At 45.4% G+C, this 7,859-nt stretch overlaps 1 protein-coding gene across 6 annotated transcripts in view; it reads right to left on the bottom strand.

The window, feature by feature from the left end:
• The window catches only part of ITPR1 (inositol 1,4,5-trisphosphate receptor type 1), a 345,755-nt gene extending 339,987 nt beyond the window's left edge, over positions 1–5,768 (bottom strand). For 3 of the 6 annotated variants that reach the window (XM_065933262.1, XM_065933263.1, XM_065933261.1), the window contains exons 1-2: positions 5,546–5,767; positions 4,599–4,674 (exon numbers count right to left, since the gene is read on the bottom strand). The gene's annotated coding sequence lies outside the window, so the exon portion shown is untranslated. Of the gene's footprint in view, positions 1–4,451; positions 4,530–4,598; positions 4,675–5,545 lie in introns of those variants that run through there. The other 3 variants (XM_065933257.1, XM_065933259.1, XM_065933260.1) reach the window with 3 other exon arrangements.
• Between the last annotated feature and the right edge of the window lie 2,091 nt (positions 5,769–7,859).

Below are 7,859 nucleotides of genomic sequence, written 5' to 3' on the forward strand. Positions count from 1 at the left end.
TTCCACACATATCGGGTGATTAACTAGACAGTCTAAAAATCTGGGTTTTACCCACCTACCCCCCAACATCAACTTCCAATATGATCTTGACAGCCTCCCGAAGTCTCTCTGGAGAGGACAAGGTGGTTCAGTGATGCCGAGAACCACGGAGAATTCTGCGCGAGTTTAGAAATCCTCAGGGAACAAATCACGGCTAACTAGCAAAAACCTGGTCCCTGCACATTCTGTCCTTGATCCCCCTGGCGGGAACGTGAGCACCCTCCCTCAGCTGCAGCCACTCTGGCCTCCTCGCCTTTCCTCTAACACGCCCCACCTGCCCCCACCCTAGGGACCTGCCACTTGCGGCTCTGGCCCTTTGGAACACCCATCCCCCACCAGACACCTACCTGGCTCACCCACTCGCTTCCTTCAGATCTCCACTAATGAGCTCTTTCCCGGTTCCCAACCCCTACCACAGTACTACCAGATCCCCTTTACCCTGTTCTGTTGCTATTACCCTTCCTTTTTATTGTGGTAAAATATACACGCATAACATAAAATTTACCATTTTAGCCATTTTTAAGTGCATGATTCAGAGGCATTAAGTACAGTCACTTTGTTCTGCAACCATCACCACAATCCATTTCCAGCACCTTTTCATCTTCCCCAAAAGGAAAGTCTGTGCCCATTAACCTCCTCATTCCCCAGCACCCCCACCCAGGGCAGCCACTATTCTGCCTTCTGCCTCTGTGAATATGATTGCCCTAGGGACCTCTTCAAAGTGGAACCATATACTATTTGCTCTTTTGCATCTGGCTTCCCTGGGGGTTCAAACAGTAAAGAATGTGCCTGCAAAGCAGGAGACTTGGGTTCGATCCCTGGGTTGGGAATATCCCCTGGAGAAGGAAAGGACCGCCTACTCCAGTAATCTTGCCTGGAGAATTCTACAGATAGGGGAGCCTGGTGGGCTACAGTCCATGGGGTCGCAAAGAGTCGGACATGACTGAGTGATGACTAACGCTTTTTACTTTCTATTTCACTTAACAGAATGTTTTCAAGGTTCATCTCTGTTGCAGCAGGTATCAGAATTTCATTGCTTTTTAAGGCCTAATAATATTCCACTGTGCAGATATACCATATCTTATTTATCCACTCATCTTTCTGTGAACATTTGGGTTATTTCCATCTTTTGGCTATCATGAATAATGCTGCTGTGAGCATGGCTGTACCAATATGTTTAAGTTCCTGCTTTCAATTCCTTGGGGTATATACTCAAAAGCGGAACTGCTGGATTATCTGGTAATTTCTATGCTTAATTTTTTGAGGGATAGCCATACTGTCTTCCACAGCAGCTGCAACATTGCACATGCCCACCAACAGTGCACAAGGGTCCCAATTTATCCACTTCTTCACCAACACTGTTGTTTTCTCTTACTCCTTACTCTGCTTTATTTTTCCTCAAATCATTTACTACCTGTCATACTATAATACTTGTTTTATACACTGGCTGACTCCCCTGAAGTAGGATTTAAGATCTCTTAGGAATAGGACTCTCAAGGGCTTTCCTAGTGGTCCAGTGATTAAGAATTTGCCTCTCCTTCCAGAGGATATGAGGGTTCAATTCCTTGGCAGGGAACTGAGATCCCACCTACAACTTAGCCTATATGCTGCAACTAGAGAAAGCTCGTTTATCACAAAACCCAATGCAGCCAAAATGTAAAAAATAAACTTAAAAGGTATAGGACTTCTATTGCTGTAACCTCAGCATCTAGAACACACCCTGGCACATAGCAGGTACTCAAAAAATTTGAATGAAGGAATAAAATAGTTTAACCATAATTTTATTAAGCATTAGAATTGCTAGAAAAGATTTATCACACCAAGTGCCTTAAACTATGTCCAGCTTAGGGAAGAATCAGACATAGTTCAATACAAGGAATAGCTCAGTGGATGGTGGTTTCAGCTCATCCTCATTAGCAATAGCCTCAGAACCACAAACACTATGACAACTGGTAGGAATCATGGAAATTATGTCATTCATGTCACTGACTTCAAGCCTTAGTTGATTTCATCAAGAGTCAGGCAAAAACTTAAAACAGCCTAAATGAACTGAAAAAAAACAACAACAACAACTATGTAGTAATACTTAGTTAATAAACAGCCTGTGAAAACAATGTGTTTTATTTTAAAAGATCAAACCAACAGCAAAGAAGACCGACACTGGCCTTAGATAGGCTTGTTAATCAGATGTATGCAAGGACAGCTTTACCTGAAAACCTAACTACAGGCCTAATTTTAATATTTTGAGTTTTTTCTACTGTTCAAATTTGGTGACTGTTGTTTCACTTTGGTTTAAGAGTTGCTCATAAACAAATCAGATTTTCCATTCGATCATTACAGATGAACTAAAAAGCCATACGATTTTTTGCTGTGCAAGTCAGTTGGTTGCACACCATGGTATTAGAAATTTCTTTCTCTCTTTAAGACCATGGTCTTCCTCGGTTGAAAATACTTTGAGATATAAAGCAACGGATCTGATTTCAGTTCACCTTTCTCTTCTCTAAGCAAATTTTCCACCTCTCCTTCCTAAAGATGCTAATTCTCTCCAGAAGGCAACCACTTTGTTTAAATAGGTAACACCACTGTCAACCCCAAAGAACTTCTATGAGTCTCAATGCTCCTGGAGACCAGAAGTATTTCATTTACAGCATGAAGAACTTTGCCTGCCTGATAAGAAGGAAATCTTGATAGGATATTGTTTCAATTTGAATTATTCAAAAAGCAGATTATACTTTCAACACATACACACACGCAAGTGAAAGTAAGAAACGAAAAAGAAAAGTGTTCTTGCGCAATTGGCCACAAAGCAAACTGAAGAGTATATGAGAAGACAATCAACATTTCACAGTTCAGATTCACTGCAATTCAAACTTACAAATTATTCCAACAGAGCAACACCTGATTCTTGTAACCTACTCAGATGCCTTGATGTAACCGATCAAGATGGATTTCAGGTGTGAAATAAACCAAATGTTGAATCTAAACAATGTTACCTGTAGTTTGGGTTCTTTTATTCTCCTCATGTAGGCTTTCAGCACACAGCTTTCTAAAATGAACTCAGTACAATACCTAAGACCTCCTCAAAAACCCAGTCTTTCATTTTACACCTATGGCTACACTGTTTTCTTCCCACATCAAGGTCACTTTGTTCCTTTATCATTGGTAGGACACAATCAAGAGTTATTTCTTCAATAGCAATACATTTACCATTTTTCCTACTTACCCTCATATTCCCCCTCAACTGAGATGCATTTGTGGGAAATGGCAAGGTCCCAAAGCCTGGGGTTATAGCTTGCATCCACTGGACAAGTGATTTCACTCTCTGCACCTCAGCTTCTTCACCTGTACCTGACTCAACAGGTTTCCTATGATGTATAGCTGTGGACTTGGCTTACAAGTACTTCATGTGTATTATTCTCATTTTTAGCAACCAGAGAGAAGATTCTGTGGATCACTTTCTCCTTGCCTGCAGCTTCCTCTGAAGAGAACTGAACCCAATCCTTGGCCTTATGAATGCCCACATAGCCATGCGAGTCAAGAGAACTCCAAAAAGGAAGTGGACCTCACACATCCAAATACTTCCCACTCCACTAGCACTCCGAAGGATCTTATCAACAGGAAACAAAAGCACAATACTACTATAATGAAGTGTCTGACTTCTCTTCTAATTAGAAAAGCCCAAAGATTGTAGCCCAGGGAACAGCTAAATATTTAGAATGTTAAATAAGTTATGAAGACCCAGGCCCCACCCACCTTTATTACCCTGTTGTTTATCCTGTCCCTGACCATTTCAGAAGAAAAAGCTTGTGATGTTCAAATCTGCAGCAATGGGCATTTGTGCACCTGGTAAAACCTCCCTCTCTTGAAGTGCAGTCTGAACATTTGCAGGAGAAAACATAAGAGATGCTTGCGTTTACAGATAAATGGCGTTCTCGGCTCATATCCCATGACAGACACCTAAACCAGAGGAATCCACCAGATTCCTTGATGCTCAAGTGGCATCAAGGATTGGATGTTACTATGTGATGCTTCAAGAACTTCCCTTTTTCAAATTCAATTTGCCAGCAACCACTTTAATTTCTTGCCACACAACCTACTCTGATTAAACACATATTCACAGTATAAGGGGGGAAAAAAGGAAAGTGACTATTTTTGAAAGAGAGAAGCAGATAAATTTTGCTTATGTATCTTGGCAGATGAAATGCACTGCATCTTTCAGAATTTAAATAATCAGCACACCTCCTGGCAAGTTCAATTCTGAGGTCATCAGTGGGCATCCCTTTTACCGTTCCATCTAATTCTTTTTTTCACCCTGCTCCCATAAAGCTTCAGGCTGCTTCACTTCTGAGTCAGGGCCAAAAGTACCAGGCAGGACTGCCCCCTGGATCTCATACATTCCCTAAAGCCCTTACCACAGGCAGCGACAAATTTCAGAGACTTCAGCATGGAGTTTCCTGTCTCTTCCTATTCCCCATCTCCATGACTTCTTAGTGAGAACTTAAAATAGGCTTAGAACCAAAACTCATTATTAACTACAGCTTTCAGGCTTCCGCACTCACCTGACCCAGGTCAGGCACTCAGTTGCCAAAACACGCCCAGCCAGGGGTGTGAGTTCTGCTCCCCCGTGGTCAGCTCCTAAGTAATTGAGAAAGAAAGCAAGCTGAACGCGAGACTGGACAGAAGTGGGTCCCTAATAGAAATTTTCAAATTCTACACTTCCACTTTCAGTTAGCCGCCTTCCTGGAGAGACAACCCTCCTCCCCCCAAAACACACACATACACACGCAGGACCGCCGCCGCCGCCGCCACCACCAAAAATTTGACAGGCAGGTTGGTGGGTTCACTTAGGTGAAGATTACAGGTCATTTCATCTGTTTCCAATATACAGCTGACAAGGGAGACTACGCACAAACTTCGAACGCGCCGGGGGGCTGAAACTAAGAGAAGTGTTTGGCAGATCCCAAAGCACTTGCTTCCAGGAGCGGAGGCCAAGTATCCGAAGCCCGCATCCCCATCGGGCGTGAGCTTCGTCCACACTTCATCTCTCACCGCTCCCCGTGTTTTCTTCCGTTTTTTTCTAAAACCTCCCCACTGGGGCCCCCACATATGCATTCCTCTCCCTTGCAGCACAACGGAAGGCTACATTTTAAGAAAGATTGTTTCCTTTAGCCTACTCACATAGGACATCTCCACCACCTCCCTCTCCACCTCCCCCCCCCCCCCCCCCCCGCCAAAAAACAACACTATTTCCTGCAGCTGCTGCTAGTTTCCAACTTGGGGGAATGCCTTTACAACCCAGAATGAGTAGCCTCAAAGCCAGTCGATGGAATCGAGAATTTTTTTTAAACTCAAATGAACACCCCCAAAATGCCCTCAGTAAAAGAACCCCCAAAATGCATGCAAGTGCATGCAAATCCACCAAGAACTCCCAGAGAGCGAGGCAAAAACTTCTGCTCCCGGGGACAGTACCAACTCCCCGCGCCCTCTGCCCGGCCCCAGCCGCTACCTTAGTGCCCGGGGAGCCACGCCACTTTGGCGGAGCCGGGCGAGGAGAGGGGGTTAGCAGTCGCTGGGTAATCCCATGTCCGCGAAGAGGGAGCTCGTTCCGTTAGGATGGAAGCGGAACACCCACACCTCCTCTCGGCGTGCGATTTCTCTCTCTCCACCCTCTGCCTCCTCCTCCACCACCACCACCTCCTCCTTCTCTCCTCCCACCCCAGCGAGCTAGAGGAAACGCTTCAGCAGCACATCCACATGGTTACTGCACTTCGAAGCAGCTCCTGGCAGCTTATATAGGCCGGGAAGCTCCCTGGGCAATGTAGTCCGAGTCCGGGGTCGTGGCAGCGCCTGGGGCTGCAAAGGTGAACTACAAGTCCCAGAATCCCATGGGCTCTAAATAGACGCGCACGGGGACAGGGAGGGGCGTCCTGCAGGGAGTCCGGGCTTCAAACCCGGCTCGGCGCCGAGAACCCGCTGGCTTAGGAACCCGCGACTCAAAACCACCCGTGGGGGGCGCCGCCAGCCCTTGGGGACGCTCCTCCTTCGGCTGCCCCATTTCTCTAGAATCCAGGTGTCATTGGGAGCAGGGGGCGGGGAGGAGCTCGGATTTCTGCTTTGGGAAGTTTTTACAAGCTGTTACCCACCCTTCCCCCGCTTTGAGTCCCCAGCCAAGAATTTCAGAAATCCAGGGCACAAAAACTCCAGTGTTTGCGGTCAAGGATTAAAGGCGTGAGGTTGTCTTTATTTAAGCTGTTCCGCTCTCTTCGGGTTTGCACAGAAATCTAAGTCTGGGAGCAACGCAAGTGGGAACACAGGCAAGAGGCTTGAGAGCGCTTTCCTGAACCCAAACTGCGCGTGTCTTTCCTTGCCCCGAAGGAGGTAAAGAAACGCAAGCGTCTCCGTGCACATATAAAGGAGCCAGGTTGTGACTTGCCAGCGCTGAGATTAAGGGGCAGAAAATAAAACGAATCGCGACCTCAGTCCTGACCCTGCTACAAGCAGCCCCTCTGCTCCCGGGAGCTGTAAATGCTTAAGTAAATAAACCGCAAACCAGAAAAATAAGGGCTTTGGAGCGAGCCGCTCACAAGAAGATGCACGTCCAAGCGAGGCGCCCTCCAGCAGGTCCTACAGGGGCTTGCGGGGACAAAGGGGATTCAGCTCACTGCTAAGTGATGCCTGGACATCCCGGGCTACCTGCTCAGGCTCCCGCTTTGGGAAGGTGGGCAAGTCGAGCCTCAGATGTGCGTTCATTCTCCAAACATTTCCTGAGAGTGTACTGGGTACCAGGCACTGGGGCATGGTGTTGAGTGTTCCACGGTGTTCCGGATAGGCACTGCCTACCACCGCAAAGGATCTGCTACAACAGCAATAATAATAATTGAGAACTTTGACTTTTTTGAGCCCAGTCCACATGCACTTTTCATGAGTTCTAACAACCCCTGGCTTATTTATTGTCCCTATTTGACAGAGGCACAACTGAGGGTTCAAAGAAATCACATAAATTCCCAAGATGACACCATCAGTTAAGTAGTGCAGCCTGGATTCCAATTCCAGCCTATAAGTGTATAATTCTCTATAAGTGTACTAATTCCTTGTCTTTGGGGAAATCCATCAGTACTACTTTAAATGGCCTCTCTCCCTATTTTGGGAGCAGCCTCTGAGCCCTTGGGCAAGTCATTTTTTATCTCTTTGCCCTAGTTTTGCCATCGGAGAGGGAGAAAAATCATTAGAATTTGCCAATCTTCTGTCAGGATTGTTTGATACAGGGTCCACATGCTTGTGGACTTCAGGAACAAATTAGGGGAGCACTATAGCTAATAATTATTACTGACATAATAATGCCCAAACTAAAATAATTATTGGATAATAATAATTTAGATACTAATTATTGGATTCATGCCATGTGCCAGGCATTATTCTAAGCTCTTCATGTACAGTCTCTCATCAAATCCTAATAATGAACATTTTTTTTTTTTACTTATGAGAAAGTTGAGGCATAGAGAGGTTAAGTAACTTTCCCAAAGTCACATAGGGGGGTAGCCTGTCTTGACTCCCAACCCTTGGTTCTTCTTCTTCTTTTTTTTTTTTTGGCTGCCTTAGGTCTTAGTTGTGGCATATGGGATCTTAGTTTCCCAATCAGGGATTGAACCTATGTCCCTTGCATTTGCAAGGGATTCTTAACCACTGGACCACCAAGGAAGTCTCCCAATCCTTGGTTCTTAACTACTGCCATCCACAGCTTCCCCAATGTGAACATACACATTGTATTCGTCTGCTCATGTAAGCATTTAATCAGGCAGGAATGGTTATCACTTTCTCTC

Source organism: Muntiacus reevesi, chromosome 4, assembly GCF_963930625.1.
Source record: "Muntiacus reevesi chromosome 4, mMunRee1.1, whole genome shotgun sequence".
Taxonomy (NCBI): domain Eukaryota; kingdom Metazoa; phylum Chordata; class Mammalia; order Artiodactyla; family Cervidae; genus Muntiacus; species Muntiacus reevesi.